Below are 17352 nucleotides of genomic sequence, written 5' to 3'. Positions count from 1 at the left end.
AAGGAGATGAACCAAGCACAAGGTTCACATGCCTGTTGATGCAGGATGATTGGGGTGTTTTCAGGGTGTTGTAGGGAATGTAGGAAGTGGAAAGGGGAGAAGGGGTGGAAGATGAGAACCACAGGAATGGATTGGATCTAAAAGGAGTCTGTGTTGTGGGTTAATTTCCTCCTGCGTGCCAGTCTGAGTCTGTAAAAGTATATATGCTCATTCTGCCAACACATTAATTTCTAATAATATAGTGTTTTTTTTCCATGAGTGCAGTACTCAGTTGTGCCTGCACTTGGATTTGCTTGTGCCTGAATGCTTACATTACAAACATGTGTATGAGGGCCTGTGCGCATGAGTGTGTGCGTGCTCTGTAATGGGCACTAGTGCAGGTCGTGCGCATATATGCATGCAGAGAGCGACTGCATATGTTTGGCGTGTGACTCGTGTGTAGTAGCAGAGGATTTAGTGAGCATGCCAGCTTGCAGCTGCTTGATTGTCAGTGAGTGAGAGCAAAGAGATGTGCAGATGTGAGTGAGTATCAAAGAGATTATGAAATGACCTGGAATTAAACACTGCAGTACTCGGTATCATTGCATGTTAAGCCTTCTGTTTGACGACGACATGGTTGGGAAGCAGGCTTGCATACCTGGTTTACACAATTTTATTTAATAAGACAAAAAGCCTATTTGCAATTTAGTAAAGGACCCCAAACATCTGATTGTTTGTGTGTTTGTTGAAGATATTACCAAGCAATAGTGTGACTCACAAGCAGTTTGCACCTCAACTCAATAGCTGCCTCTGATTAACATCTAAACAGAACAGGAGCCAGCCAACCAGAAAACTGTTTTGGCGATTTAGTGTAATTGTGGCTTTGCAAAAGTCTCACTTCACCTAATTAGAATAATAAATCATGCCGCCTCGTTCTTTTCAAAGGGCCCTCTATCGTCTCGTCGAAGCAGGTGGGATTGTGGGATGGTGTGAAAAAACAAAGGGTTTGATTGCTCTGCTGAACCTACAGTCAGTTAAAAGCAACATGGCGCTCTCTGGGGATTCATATTAAAAAGTAAGGCTGTATCAATTCATAGAGCGGAGTGGGAAAAAACGAACTTGACAAATTTTGATTCATATGCTGGCCCATGCTTGACTTCACTTGACATAAACCACTTGGCTCATTGGAAAATAGGGAGAAGAGATGGGGGCCTGTTTGAATGACATGAAAGGCTGAGGCATGACAGTACCTTTCTTCAGTTGTTTCAACAGGAGAGTAAATATACACTATAATGGACAGCTAGTATGGACGATAATAATATTGTCCATATTATATGATATGATTTAGTAGTACAGTTTGGGTAAAAAGAAAACAAGGTTTTGTGAATCAGGATATAATACTACTACTACTAATAATAATAATACTGTAGTCTTTAACAGGTCTTAAAAAAGGTAAATACAATCTCAAATGAACTACAAAATATTACACTGTCACTATTTATTTAACAAAAATAAACCAAAACAGAAACTATGTGATAAGTACACCCATGATTCGTCAGCTTGTAGAATCACCTTTAGCAACTTGCGATAATCATTTCCTTTACAAAATTTTAAATTAAGTGAAACTTATATTATTTTATGCACAGCTCTTTTAAAGTCCTGCCACAGCACGTGAGACAAGTTGAGGTCTGGACTTTCACTGCACTATCGAAACACCTTGATTCTCTTATTTTCAGCCATCACGTTGTAGAGTTACTGGTGTGCTTGGGATCCTTGCCTTGTTCCATGACCCAATTTCAGCCAAGCTTTAGCTGTTCGACAGATGGCCTCACATGTTATTCACGTATTCAAGAGTCACATGAACTCGTCAAACGCACTGACTGCAAAGCGATCTTCTCCTGTGGGTACCAAATAAACCCAAATGATAACCCCTCCACCACTGTGCTTGACAGTTGGGATGAGGCATTTGTGCTGATAAGAGAGAGGAAGCGTTCTCCTTTTTTTGGCATTTCACAGCGTGACCTTGGGTTAAATTTGCTGGGAAGATTGGCAGCTGTCTTGAAGGTTTTCCAATTGCGAATAATGGAATGATGGACTTTAATTTGTTTGGAAATGACGTTCCCAGATTGATGGGCAACAATGATTACTTATTTAAGATCATTGCTCATGTTTTTCCTCCTTGGCATTGTTTTAACACATCAAAATGGCTCAGGGAGCAAACTGCCAAAACTTCTGCTCTTAGCGAGCTGCTCACGCTTGCTGGTGATCAGTTATTTAAGGGCATTTAATTAGCAGCACCTGGTTGCAACTTAAACCTCTTATGTCCTATGGAAGCAAAGAGAGTGTACTGAATTTTCCACACACTGCCTCTGCATTTAGGTTTATTTTTTGTGAAATAAATAATGATATGAAGTAATGTATCATGTTTGCATTTGAGACTGTATTTACTTAATTTAGGACCTGCTACAGACCAAGTTATTTTTCATGCCCGATATGTAAAATAATAGAATAAAAAGGGGGTGAAGTTTCTTTTTACCATGACTGTATAAACTCATCACTCTCTTCTTTTCTCTGATTTCAATGAACTTCACTGACACAAATAACCCGCATTATAAAAATAGCCCAAAAAGTTGTTTCTGTTTATCCGGATGTTGTGTTTTCAGAATGCATCTTCATTCATCAGAAAGTGCATGGATTATAAAAAGTTTGTTATTAATGTTGACTGTGCAGGTAATAATTGCAATCATCCCTTAATTTCATTGCTTATTAATTTATAAACTATTGCAAATTTTGTTAAAATGTCTTAAGAAAGTGACAAATGTTCATCACTGTGATGCTGTCAAGTATCTGATTTTGTAGAAGCAAAAAAAAAAAAACCCAAACAAACAAAAAGCGCCAAGATACTCGGATTACTTCTGTGCACAGAAGACCAAAAAAGCAAAATATTCATAGTCTTTGGAGCTCGAACGATTGATTAGTTCAGCCCCACCCATTACCTGAATTTTGCTTAAATACTCACTCACACACCCTCCAACTACCAAAAATACTTTTTATTTTGATTTTATAATAATTTCAGTGTTTCAGAGCAACAAAAAATGCAGAAGCCAAGAAGTATTGCCAATGAATAATAAAATACTGCTTTCTTATTCAGAAATGTTCTCAGTCTTGACAGATAAAAGTGAATTTCTGTGGAGTGTGTTCTGTCAGCTCAGAAAACAACGAGAACAATGAGAACTTTCCACAGTGAAGGAGAAAGTGCATCTCTGTCTAAGCTGTCCCTGTTCAACAGTGATTACAAACTGTGTGCACTCGTTTTTTTGTTGCATTTTCCCCTCCCTCTCATTTGACAGTAACTATCCTGTAAACTCGGTCAGGATGTGGCCGTGCTTCTGCAGAGATAGTCGGCCAATTTGTACTCTCTCTTTAGAGTCATCTAGCATATCATTTTATTGAGAGTTTTGCATTTGTTTTGTCAGTGGTTCAAATAATTAGATTTAATTTCCCCACTGATTTTTACTTCATTATAAAACATTTGTAGTCTAAGCCGTACTTACGTTGTAAATCTGGAGCACTCCTGCAACTAAATACGTTATGGAGTATTAAAGGGGTTGTTAAGGCCTAGATTTTAAATTTAATAGATCCTTCTCAAGTGATGGTAAGTGGGAGCACTTATTTGGGGCTTTTTTCTTATAAACTCACCTGCACCCATCAGACTTTTCTATATTTATACCTTTAATATTTTTCTCCCCTCAGTAAAATGTAATGCATTTATTAAGGGCTGTTCTACTGTTGTGGATGGGGGCAGAAGGGCTACAACACAGGCTCACATATACTCATACTTGAGTCCTTATTTCTTGCAGAATTTTTTCAGAAACATTTCTATAGAGCAATTTTCCCCCCAAATAGACAATTTAACATTACAATTTTGTAATAGAAATTATAACATTTTATAAGATTTACAAAAAAGATCATTTTAGCAACTATTCCATTGTTTCTTTGTTTTGTTTTTAATAATTAGGTGTTATGTGAAAATTTGTTATGATGTACTCATACCTGTATAAGCAAATGAGTGAGTGAGTGAGTGAGTGACCCCCCCCCCCCCAAAAAAAAATAAAAATTAAAAATTAAAAATTAAAAAATTGAAAAAAATTTGAAAAATTTTCTCCTTAAATTGATGTCATTAAAAACCTTTGATTATTCAACACTGTGTAGAAATATAAGAATAAAGTGGGAAGGGGGAGATAAGCACAGAGAAAGCCAGGGGTGATTTGAGTGTAGCTATGTAACACCAGTCTACTTCCTCTCCCTCTCACACTGGTGCTTCACCCATGCTAAGAGTGGCTGGGCTAAGCTACTCTTGCCCTACATACAGCCTAAACAGCAGATTACTGGCTGTTCCTCTAATCCCATGCACTAGGGCATGTGCCACTGTCACCATGCACCAACCACCCAATCACCCTGCAGCCACCACCACAGTCCCTGCTGTTCTGTTAGCTCTGTAACCCCCACTTCAATCCATAACATCTTCTCAGTTTCTGTTTACAGTCAGTCATTTTGGATTTTTGGTTTTAGTTTTATCGGTTAAAAAAAGAAAAAGAAAAAAAGCCCGGGATAAGCAGATATCAAAATACCTACATTTCAGTCGCTTCCCCCTCACTCTCTTTTCTCCCCGTCTTCCCTAGCAACACCCAGTCCCATCCTCGTGCTCCCAGTGCCCCCCACCCTTTCCCAGTTTTAACCTCCTCATGACCACCTGGCATGGGATAGCTTCCTTCAGTCGCTCAGCCTCACCTAAAGCACCAGGCCTGAGATTAGGGTTAATCTGGACCTTGTGTCATCCTGTATCTATCCACCACCCCCATAGCCCCATTCTTTCCTCCCTCCCTTCCTCCCTCCTCTTTACCAAAGAGGCTTTGGTTTAAAATCCTTTATTGTGAACCCCCGCTCCCTTTGCAGTGTCTTTCTGCCTGCTGCCAACAGCAACTTTTCCTCCCGCACCACATCCTGAGCCAATCCTTAAACAGATACTGGTAGAACCTGTCCCCGAGCTATGCTGGTTAAGAGATGCAAGCAAAGGATTTTTTTTTCATTGTCTCTCCCTTCAGAATAAATTTTGAATTAGGCAAGAAGTGTCAAGTTTTGCACACGCACTATGTTAAAACGAAACGCTTGCTTGGGTATGTGTATATGAGCATGCGGTAATACATGACTATACATAGAAAGCAGCCTTATTTTAAAAAGACTTGCTATGTGTTTGAATGTAAGTGCTTGTCAATATAGGGTAAGGAAATAAATGAGACAGTAGAGAATTCATCTTCCGCTGTACTGTCCCAATCACGCACATATTTAGCCAGCCGCGCTCTTCTGTTCCTCTCACCCCAAGGACAAAGTAAAGGCATGGAGGCCTGAGTTGGATGAAGAGGCACCACAATGGTGCAGAGAGCAAAGATGCGTAGAAAAAGAAGACAAAAAGGGGAAAAGATACAAAGCACTAAAGCCCCTTTTTTTGTCTCCAAAAATAAATGGCAAATTCTCCCTCAAGCAAAGTCTCCTGTCTTGAGTTGAAAGGCCAGCAAAAAGCACTTGGAAGACAGATACTGGTAGAAAAGACGAGTAAGAGGTAGGGTAGCAGCGACAGATGTAGGCCAGTAATAAAGAGACTTAATGTAAGGGGAAGAGAGGAACACCCTTGAGCATATAAACTGCATAAGTTGGATGCTTTAACGATAAAACAGCATGAAGGATGCACTCAAATGAACAAAAGGTGCTGAGCTTATAATGTTAATGTCAAATTCCTTGTTTAATCATAATCAGATAATTTACTGAGCACTGTTTAATTCCTTCTGATTACACAATGTGTGTTCATTTATTAAAAAGAGTGAGTATATGTAACATAATGATTATTTACAGGGATTATTCATACGATTAAACAGGAGATTCCTCAGCTCTTCAGGAGGCAGTAACACACTCCCTCCCTCCCTATCTCCCTCATACACACTATATTAGCACAAACTCACAGACAAACAATATGAACTTGATGGCATTATTGTTTATGTAGAGACCTAGGTCAAAAGTGATGCTAAAGGTCTGCTAAATGGATTAGGAATATGAAATCCCGGTATGCTAAGAGGGAAATGTGGGTGCTACCGGTAGCGTGAGAGTGACTGATTAAAGCGGAGAGAACATGCTGAGAAGGGAGAAAGTCTTAGAGTAAGTGGAAGAAGCGCAAAAATGTTCAAACCGATTGTGCGAGAGTGCCAAACGTCCACAGAGAGCACGAAAGAAAGAGCGAGCGATGTGGTTAATGGATGTAAATTAATTGCTGTCATGTGGATTCTGATCCCAATAAATCAGGGTCAGTGTGGTCTCCGGTGCCATCTCTTCATGGCTGGGCAAAGGCACGAGGGAGCCTTGAGCTGATACACTGAGATGCAGGAAAAGGCACACATATACATATATACACACATGGAAAGTCACAAAAATACACACACACACACACACTCACGAAGACAGCTATTTAAATGTAAGACTCAAAAGGATGAACAAGAAATACAAGATATATGAATAAATGAGTTAATGAGTACAATTTATGAAGAAGATTTAATTGAAACAAATTATGAAAGGCGATTTTTGAAGTATTATATATTATATTTTAATTAAAGCAAAAATAACGATACACAATAAGTCAGTAAAGCTCAGCTGCTGTTTAATCTGCCTGTATGTCATTTTCTGGATTTTGAACCCTTTGCTACAAAAGCCCGTTTATCGTGAAGTGATTTGATAAATCCACCTCAACTCCAAAGAAAATACTGGATGCCAACTAGTGCAGACCTAACTGGTTTATAAATGCAATGAGGTCCAATGAATTAGCCATGGTTATTACTGAAAATTACCACTGTGCTTTCTGCTTGACTAGGCTGCAAAATTGATTTACCTTATTTCTTTAGTCTATGACCATCACAAAGACATCCTGCTATTATGAGGGCTATGAGTATTATTGTATGTGTTAATCGGGAAATGTGTGAACCAAGTACTTTAATTACAAATCATACAAGAGCAATTTTAATAACAAAAGCCTTAAAAAAAAGCTTGCCTATACATTAAAAGAACATGCAACACTGCAACAACACCAAACTGCAATTCATGAAAAAAAAAAAATCAATGGTGATGTTAACTTTTTCATATTTTTTTAAATATATATTCATTACAGTTTACAGTATGGATTGTCCCATAACATATACTGTACACTGCGTTTTCTTTGAAACTGTATGCCCCAAAGCAAATCACTCGCGTTCAAACAATAATATCTCAACATGAGAGAAATGGTGCAAAATGGGAAGTAGGTCACATAGCAATTTATTTGACAAAAAGGGATGGGGGTGGGGAACTGGGGCATGCTGTATGCAGAGGCAGCAGCAAAAGGGAAGGTTTTTGGGAACACGCAGATCAGATAGTGTGAGTTTGCACGTGCATGCGTGTGTGTGTGTTTGATAGTGGCTGAACGCGCGTATGATCGACCTGGAAGTGAAGTAGCGAAGCGGTCACAAGCTGAATGAGGAGTCTGCACAGTGAGGAATTTTTCTTTCTTTTTTTTTTTTTAAAAAAAGGCTAGCTAATATTACCCAAACACACACTCATCAGCGGCTCTATTGCCTACTCTAGTGAAACTGAAACTGATATTGCAGTCACTCGACCATATCAGCGCAACTGACACAGAGTGTCAGCAGCATTGATCAGCTGTCAATGAACAGCCCAGCTGCTCCGACCTCTGACACAACAAAACACACACACATACAACTGAGCTGTGTGTGTCACCGCTGATATTTACAGAGCAAATACCCCAAATCCATATAACCTACTGTAAATACATGTATTCCCTTGCAAAGACACCCACACACTCATAAGCTCTCTGGCTTCTTCCTGATCCTGTGTAAATCCCATCATCACTGAACGTCACATCTGTATGATTTGCAAGTGCAAGAAGGCCATATAGCACCATTTTCCCCACTGACCTACATGGTGCTAAATGCTACAGCTTACCCAGCAGTACACTTAAGGACAGTGAAGATGCATTTTCTCAGTGACTTTTTACTAATGCCTCAGTTTAGCTAAAAAAAAAAAGAGTTTTCAATTTAAAAAAAGAAACTATGTTGTGGTACTTTAACATAAATACATTCTATGTATTATATCTAATATATACATTAGATCTAATATATACATTTCAAAATATTAGATTATAAAAAAACTAAAGATTATAAAAAAACTAAAGATTTCTAATTTTAAAATTTGATTTATATTGTTTTCTTGTACCAACACAACCATGGTTAATACACTTCTGCAGTAAACACATTTAAAGCATTGCATGTGCTACCTTTACGACCTAAATAGATACAAATAAAAAGAAAACGTGTGTATTCTGACTATAAGCCATTCTTAAAAGATAATTAAAATATTCGGAATAATTAGAACATCACTCATAAAGACTATTATAATCCCGGTGGGATGTAAATAATACATACATACATACAGAAACTGGCGCGTGAGATTTATGTATTTGCATATTGAAGGACTATCTACTGTATATACTCTCAATACAATCTGCACAGACTGCCGGGAGGACCTGTAAAGCCACATTAACACATGAGAGAGGCTCTGGAGCACCAGTCTTTTCTAATGACTCGATAATCCGACCCAAATGCTGCCTGCTTGCTAATCTCTCCATCAGATTACCAAAGTAGGGACGAGCACTGTCTATTTGCCTGTCTCTCTGTCTTCCTGCCTGTCTGTCTCTGACAGCTTGTCTCTTTGTATAATCGCTCGTCTATTTCTCCTTTTATTTTTTCCGTATGATAAGAAAAAAAAAGTCTTTGCTAGCCTCTCTGTGATCCTCCAAGCTGTGTGCTTGTAAGGTTGCATGCCTGTTCGCCCGCTCTCATCCTCACGTGTACAAGCCTTTAAAATGGAGGACGAGGTTGTAAGGACATTAAAATGCAATTGCAAATCTTTTTTTTTCCAACGCCATGCGAACGTGCACAATCCTTAAAACACCTGATACAAACAAATAAAATCTGCACTATGCATGAAATGTATGGCATGTAATTGATGAGCATAAATATTAAGTTCAAGCTTTCGTCAATTCATAGACAAAAAAGTATATATATCTTTGACACAAAAACATAAAACACATTTTTTTGTTAATGCCTCTGAGGTAAACCTTAACTTACGTTACCTCATAAAATCCATCTCCCCATGCCTCACAAACAGAAGGCCAAGCTGTCCTCCATTTGTGGCCAAGCTATTGTTCTACCCCAGAGCTCTGCTGCGGTGTTATTGTGTATTCCCGGTAAACAAATGTAAACTAATGTCATGTCGGTCACACGTCAACCAAGTCTAATTCTATATATTTATTATAAAACAATGGCACAGTTTTTTCTTTTCTTTTTTGCCTGCAAGGCCGTACACAATGTCTCTTTGATTTTTCATAAATCCTACTGTGTGTGTGAGTGTGTACCTCTGCGTAGTGTTTGTACACGTCTGGGTAAGAGTGTGTTTGGATTGATGTGTGTCTCTGTCTAACATACTGTAGCTCAAACTGCTGTTGACAGTCTGAATAACTTTTGACTTTTAGCTTTTCACAAAATAACACTTGACGCAGCTAACGCTAACTGAACACGTCCCCGAATTATCCCCGTATATGTGGCAGTTTGGGCAGATTTAGTGACGGGCTCGAGACAGATCATATTTTCTGTGCAAAAATAATATATCAAATTCTACACCATTTCACTCCATCAAGGTATGTAATTCTGTGTGATATTTAAAGCAGATATTTTACGCTTTTGCAGAAATGAAGATCAAAGGGGTGTGAAGTAAATGTGTGTCAAATTGCTACTGTGGAGACGTGCGGGTAGTTTAGCCTGCGTGGTTTTGGTAATGCCTGACAAAAATCACACTGACAGCAGTGGCCAAACCACATGATTCATGCTTCCAGGATTATTTTAAACTGCATCATTATAGATAACTGAACATACAGGAGGTAAAAGATCAGAATCTGATGCTGCTTATATGATTTCTAATCGGTTGAGCTGCACGTGTATTTACACTACGTGCTGTTCAGTGTTTATTATTGTAAAGCAGTTACCACACTTTCCATAAAAGATTGATTTATAAAAGCAAAAACTGTTTCATTCTACAAATATAAAATTTAATTTAACTACACTATGTGTCACTGTGTTGTGACATAGCTGAAAATAAGTCTAAAAAATGGTTGAATTAAGTTTTTTTTTTAAAGTATGACACAAAGGGACAAATCAAAACATGAACGTATGATAAAAATATTCTCATACAGTCTGAATCTCTTCCTGCAGAGATGTGAAAGTTGTAGATGTCGACACATTTCAAAATAATCAGAAAGGTTAGGAGCGGGGATATTGGATTGAGCTAAGTGGTGAAGTGAGGCATGAGACGGCAAAGAGAAATGCAGGGAGGGATGGAGGGAGCGAGAGATGGAAAAGGAGTGGTAATAAAAAAACAGAGAGAGGTGAGATGGGTCTGGGTGGATTTAGTGTTCTTAGCAGACGAGCGCCCCGTGTGCATGTGTGCATGTGTTTGCGAGGGCGATAGCGGTACTGTGGTTGTCCATTTCTCGGGATCAGCTGATGGCCACGGATGATGGAGCGGAGAAGGGTCAAGGGTCAAAGCCTTGCATTGTCAGCCTGGCCCCACTCTCCCGTGGGGTTCCCTCCCTCTCTCTGCCCCCCTCTGCCATCCGTTCCCCGGAGCCTCCTGCACATTTACATACATTTATCAACACTGTGCGTCGCCCTGTTTTGTCGGGAAAGAGGCTGCGCTGCACGGCTTACTGGCTGCGTTACCCCTGCAGTTACTGCAGCTCATGCATTCCTTCAAATCATATTTGCAAGCTTTTTATGTTGTGTCCAGGCACTGGTGCATGCCGTGTATGCGCATCTGCATGAAACATCTATGCGACGACTATCTGGTCAAGTTTGTGTGTCTCCCTGCACATCTGTGTGTGTGTGTGTACGCCTGTGTGTTGCCAGGACAAGACAAGGCCTCCCATCCCCCCTCCCCCCCTCCCCCAGTAGGCATACCCTCCTCGCCCTTCATGCCCCCTCCCATTCCCATCACCCCCCCCCCCTTAACGCACGCACACACACACACACACACACACCTCCCCCACTTTGCCTGTGTAATCCCTGCCAGCTGGCCCTGTTGGCTAATCCCTCTGCACTGATCAGCTGGGCCACGCATCCAGTACGGGACAGGACAGGGACAGGGGCAGATAGGGGCGGGACACTCTATATGTGTGTGTGTGCGTGTGTATGTGTCTGCATGTGTGTTTGCGTGCGTGTGTTAGGTGGGGGGTGGTGTCGACCAGAAAGCATAAATTGAAGCCCGTGCCTGCGCCTCGGCGCAGTGTGTCTGTGTGTGAGCCAGTTGCCTGTTCCTCCTCGTCCGTCCATCCATTATCTCTCTCCTTCTCCTCCTTCTCCCTTGGATCCTTATACATATATACCTGCCTGGCTTATATATGTATATTTTACATCTTGGGCTTTTTTGCCTTCTTTTTCGGTTTTGTCTTGAGCAGATCCAAATGGATTTTTCTATTTTGTGGTGACTGGGTAGAATTTAGTTTTGTTTTTTTGTTTTTCCTGCTACCCTCTCCTCTTTCCCCTGACTGCATGCGTGACACCTGCCTGCCTGCCTCCCGTCCCTTCAGCCCCTTGTCCGCCATCCCACCATCCCCCTGTGTGACTGCTCCCCTGCTCTTCCCAACCCACAAGGACCTTCACAGGATGGAGCTGCGCAGGCACAGCTACAACTACAGCGACAACAATCACAGAATCAGGACCAAGGACCCGAAGGAGGAAATACGCTGCACCTTCTTTGCAGTTTTTTTTTTGCTACGTCTTTAGTGAGGAAGGATATATTTGATCTGGAAAACAAAAAAACAAAAACTGTATTAAAAATATAAAGGACCTGAGGGCAGTGGTCAAGAGTTGTAAAAAGAGCGATTTTAGCTGTAACGCTATCAGTTTTTCGGGAGAGTCTTGCGTAATGGCAAACAAGCTTAATTTTTCCTCTTGCGCTTTTGCTTTGGGCCGAACATTAATATTCACTTTTTTCGTTTAGTTACTTATTTACTTATACGTATATAGTTTTTAATTACAGGATGGAGAGTGTTGTTATTTAGATCCTGTTTTCCAGTCTGTACATAGCTATAGTTGCATGCGCAGAGCGGCACAGAGAGAGAGAGAGAGAGAGAGAGAGAGAGAGAGAGAGAGAGAGAGAGAGAGAGAAACAGTAGAGAAGAGATGGAGAGTGGGAGGGAGGGAGGGTAAGGGGGATATAACGACACAGCTTTACCAACTGTAATGAAGAACTGCTTGATCTGGTTAAACCGTACCAAGCTCTTAACCAGGAACAGTGGAGGCAGTGCTATGGCGAGGATAAGGCGTAGCTGTGCATCGTAACGTGTTCTCATAAATATCTAGTCGTCGTCCTTTGTTTTGCTCTGAGGGGAAGATGGTCTGCAGGAATGGTAGCAATCAGGTAGCTGGGCTGCTGCTCTCTTTATGGTGCAACAAAGGTAGCTTTGCTCGCTTGCTCTATCTCCCTCCCTGTTTCTCTGTGCTTTCCTCTCTCTGTGGTGCTTTTTTATGATGTGCTGTAGTATGTGTATACAAATGTGTACACATGTCTTAATGGTGTGAATTCTGTTTTGATGATCACAAGATGTATTTTTTGTTCATCTTTTTTTTTTGCTGGAAACCCTCTCTTTTGCACAGCTAGAACCGCATGCATGCATTTACATACTATAAGCTGTTCCAATAGAAGAATCACAATGTCACTGGCTTGTATTGTGTATGCTTTTTTTCTGTATTGTTTGTATTGAAAATATGTTTTCGTTGCAAAGGGAGAGTGCATGTTAGTGTGGGATTAGCATGCAATGTACTTTGTCGTGTAGAAGGACCGCATAGCAGCCCCTGAGGCTTCAGGGACAAGGAATCACAGGTGAGGAGAGAGGAATGACAAAGTCAAACAGGGATGGAGTGGCGAAACCCAAAACAGAACACACATTGAAGACTGAGAAAGTGACAGCATTTAGCAAAGAGTGCGCATGTTGAAAATTGCTGTAGTGCAAGCATGGTAAGTGAAGCGATTAGAAGCGAGAATCGAAGTAGCTGGGAACATTTTGGAAGTTTCGGTTTGGGCTCTTTGTGTTCACAGTGGACCTTGATTTAATTTCAATACAATTAAGGCACGCGGTGAATGCCAAGAGAGAAGCCACAATCTTCGCTCACCTGAGTGCAAAGCCCATCCAACACAGGAAAGTGGCACTGGTAACTGCACAGATGGGTGTTTGCTACCATCCTATGGGATTAGGAAAAGAATCAGGAGAGTAGGCATTAGGCAGAGCTACTGAACAGTGGCCTAAGACAGGTGTCCAGATGAGTTAATGCAAACCACAGAACATATATTCTTTAGACATAGAGGGAAAATAGGCGAAATAAGGACACCACAATCACTGGGCGCCAGGCTAAGCCTATACTAATAAACTGGTTTTCCATAATGTCAGGACAGACAGAGCCGTAGGCAGCCTACCAATGTTGGTCCTTTGGCCAAATGGACAGAGGGATCACACTAGGGGGATCTGCCATGTGGTGACAGAGGGCCACTTCAAAGGTCTGTGTATTTCCGCATGAGCGTACACTTGCCCTATCTGAGAGAAAGATGAAAAACAGGATGAAAATGCTACAAGGGCATAATGTGCTACTACACGATTATTGTTTTTAGGCCTATCATAAAACGCAACAACCTCCTGAATCATTCTCATGCATGGCGATATATTCTTTTTCCACTGAACTGATTTCCGTTACTATTCATAGTCTGAAAATACGGCTTTTAAAAAATTTGATTTCATTTGACTTTATTTGACTTTTGCTCATTTAGAATGATACTTGTTTTGTTCGTCTGTTTCCGTGTCACACCTTTGTGTTTTTGTTCTGCAAAAAGTCTCAATAAAGACATCATTTCATGGACAACATTTCTATTTGTATTATCTAGTATTTCTTTTCAAAGCAAAAGAAAAAGAAAAAGAAAAAAGAAGAAGAAGTAAATAAAAAAGACATAACGAATAAAGTAATTTAAAAGACGAGCTTCAGTTTTACTCCTATAATCACAGAGATGTGTCAGATGATTCAAGCTGTACATCGCTGTAGGCAATAAAGATGTGAGCTGACCTACATCTCAGATGATGGAAGCAGAACAGGCAAAAAAAATTATATATATATATTTATAAATTGATTTTGTTTAATTTTACTTATTTACATATCTATACTATTAGATTTTTAAAGCTTCTATTCAAAATTTGATTCAGTGTGTTCAGTATAGGAAAACGGGATAAAATCATCCCCAAAGGACAACATTTTGAAGAGACTGGAAGATTAAAAACACAAAAGACTTGTTTTGTTTTCTTTCCCGAGAATAATCTGCATCTGTTGTAGGCCTAAATGCGTTATGCTGACATGCTGGTGAAAAACAATTCATTATTGACTGTCATCTGCACACAATTAGAGCGTGCACAGGGCAAGTGTGCCACATATGTTAAGACAGAGGTCATCAACTGTTTTCAGACCTCTATGGCTGTCTACACATTTTTCGTAAAACTCTCAATACAATCGGGAGACTATGGGCGAAATGAGGGGGTACCACTCAATATGTTAACAGTGTGGAACCCCTGGCGATGGAGAGCAGGTGACCGAGTATAAACCCCCCATCATGTGGTAAAAAACATTAATCGTCATGAACTGTTCTTCATACATACATACATATATATATATATATATATATATATATATATATATATATATATATATATATATATATATATATATATATATATATATATATATATATATATATATATATATATATATAGTGAAATATAATGACTGAATTAAAAAAATCCACTTTGAAAATTAGACGCAAAATATAATAAAGTGACTGAAATTGCAACCGGTGAGGTCCAAGAACACAGAGTGTATGCATGTATTATTCTTTTCTATTAGAAAAATATCAGTCCATATACATATTAGTTATATTAAGTGCCTTATTCTTTCCGGACTGCTTCTATTTTTTACTTTTAGCTATGGGCAGGCTTTCTGAAACAAAATGCACGAAATCTAATTTAGTCATGTAAATAGAGGTCGGTTTGGCGACATGGTGAAGCGTCACTAATGGAAGAAAGAGATGGATGCCTTATGATAATGAGGGGAAAATAAAGCAGATCCATGACCTTGTAGCGCAATATGAACCCACCGACACAACGCATTTAAGTAGCTCTCTCTAAACAATACTTCCCAACAGAAAATATTTAATAATCTTTTTTTTTTTCCCGTGTGAAAAATTTGCAGGGTCTAATGTTTGAAATATGAAATAAATAGCACGCCACGGGCCTACATCAGATCATTTCTTTAATCAGTTGACAGATCCACTGGATACTGCTGGATTAACAGCTAAAATTGTTTCCGAATCACAGCAGTCAGGAAAGGGACTTTAACTGATGATAATTCAAGTGCCTCTTGTGAATTCAGTCAATATGTCGAACTCTAGCACATGGAAAAACACAAGAAGTCCTCCACCAACACACGCAGTCATCATATCTGTATTGGGGTTTTTAAAAAAGAAAAAGAAAAAACAAAAATATATATTTTTTTCCCCCTCCACCTCCTTCATGCATTTAGGTTCATGCGCGCGCTGAGATGTGAGTGGTGACCCCCCTCTACACCACCACCTCCTCCTCCTCCTCCATTCTCCCCTTGGTCCCATTTCGCTTTCTTCTCCTCCACCACCGTCTCTGTAGCTGTATCTGCCTCTGTTTTATGGCCGCTCATTTGCATCCCAGGAGGGGCTAAAAGGCGTCCCCAGAGACGCGCAGATAAGGGTCACGGGAGATCCCCTCGAGGCAGCGTGTTTGCCACGCACCCTCCACGCAGACACGACACGTGCCGTCGACCTCCCTCTCGACACTCACACACGCACACACACAGATCCTCGCAGGCTACTTCTATCTTTGTACACACAGTTTTTACACAGACCCCGCACTTTCATCCCAAAGAGCAAAAGGATGCTCGCCCGTTGTCGCCTCATATTTTCCTCTCAGGCCTCTCTCTGTTACATTGTGTACATATATATATATATATATATATATATATATATGAGCACATTGTAGTTATGTTGTCCACCACCATCAGTTCCTTACAGCTTACCAGGCAGTGTGCAGGAAAGAGGACTTGAACTGAAGCAACGACCCCTTCCTCTAAATAAATCAAGTTATGAAGTATAGTCTTTTGACAGACTATGGAATCTATATTAAGTCAGTTATGAATGTAATGTGTCGTGTACGGCTGCAAATAAAGCAGTAGTAATTGAGTTTCGCAATTACAGCATACCATATTTTCAGTGTTTGTAAGAAGACTGGTGTAAAGCCGCATAAGCTCTAAAAATATTGAATGGCTCTTTGGACGCGTTTATATTAAAAACCGACGACTTTCTTTTGCAGTGGTCACATTATCTGTGCAGAAATAGGCTAAATTGTTTAATTTTATCTGCCAGCTTTTCAATTTTAAAGATCCATTTGAAATTTCGTAGACTACACTTCCTCTTTATTCATCTGTTGGCAGCGTTTTAGGTCTCACAAAAACACAGAATACGAGGGTTAAAGAGCACGTGGCATTTCTATTATCAGTAGTTTTTGGAGGAATTAAAAAACTGTCAGGAAGAATAAAATAACCAACGAACCCATCTCAGAGCAAATACAGTCACAGCAGGCCTTGATACTGAGAGCAGTTTCGGAACGCCATCGAGCCCGGGCTGAGAAACCTCGTCCTTGATCACGTTGAAGCATCAGTAAATAGTCCTGTGTCGCCCTCTTGTGTCCGCTACGATCAATGCAAGCAGCAAAGGAGAGAAAATGGCGGATTGCACGTTAAACAGCTGCACATCACATTTCCTCAACTCTACTTCCGCCATATCAAAAGGTAAGAGGAACCAATTTTCCGGTTCTTTGCTCACTTTCAGTGCGCAGAATCGGAAACTAAATACGATCAAGTTCATTTTAATGAGCTGCAAATCATGTGTTGTGTACTGTACACACTGCAGTCTTTTATGCCAGTAGACCATACAAGTGGTGTCTGGCCCAGCGACAGATGAAACAAAACACTAAAAACAATCTTACTGTATACTCTGTGCATCCCAAATGGCACTCCTGCCTGCTGTCAGCAAAAAGACAATGCAGACAGACATGTTTGTATAAACAGCCCACATATCACTAAAGGAGGGGGGGGGGGGGAA

At 40.2% G+C, this 17352-nt stretch overlaps 1 protein-coding gene across 1 annotated transcript in view; it reads right to left on the bottom strand.

The window, feature by feature from the left end:
* si:ch1073-358c10.1 (mitochondrial peptide methionine sulfoxide reductase) overlaps positions 1-16945 on the bottom strand; it is a 55202-nt gene extending 38257 nt beyond the window's left edge. Inside the window, exons 1-3 of the mRNA XM_039603829.1 lie at positions 16801-16945; positions 13603-13720; positions 13302-13371 (exon numbers count right to left, since the gene is read on the bottom strand). The gene's annotated coding sequence lies outside the window, so the exon portion shown is untranslated. The remainder of the gene's footprint in view (positions 1-13301; positions 13372-13602; positions 13721-16800) is intronic.
* Between the last annotated feature and the right edge of the window lie 407 nt (positions 16946-17352).

The sequence above is a fragment of the Oreochromis aureus genome, linkage group 19, assembly GCF_013358895.1.
Source record: "Oreochromis aureus strain Israel breed Guangdong linkage group 19, ZZ_aureus, whole genome shotgun sequence".
In the NCBI taxonomy this organism is placed as follows: domain Eukaryota; kingdom Metazoa; phylum Chordata; class Actinopteri; order Cichliformes; family Cichlidae; genus Oreochromis; species Oreochromis aureus.
This window is presented reverse-complemented; position numbering and strand designations above follow the sequence as displayed.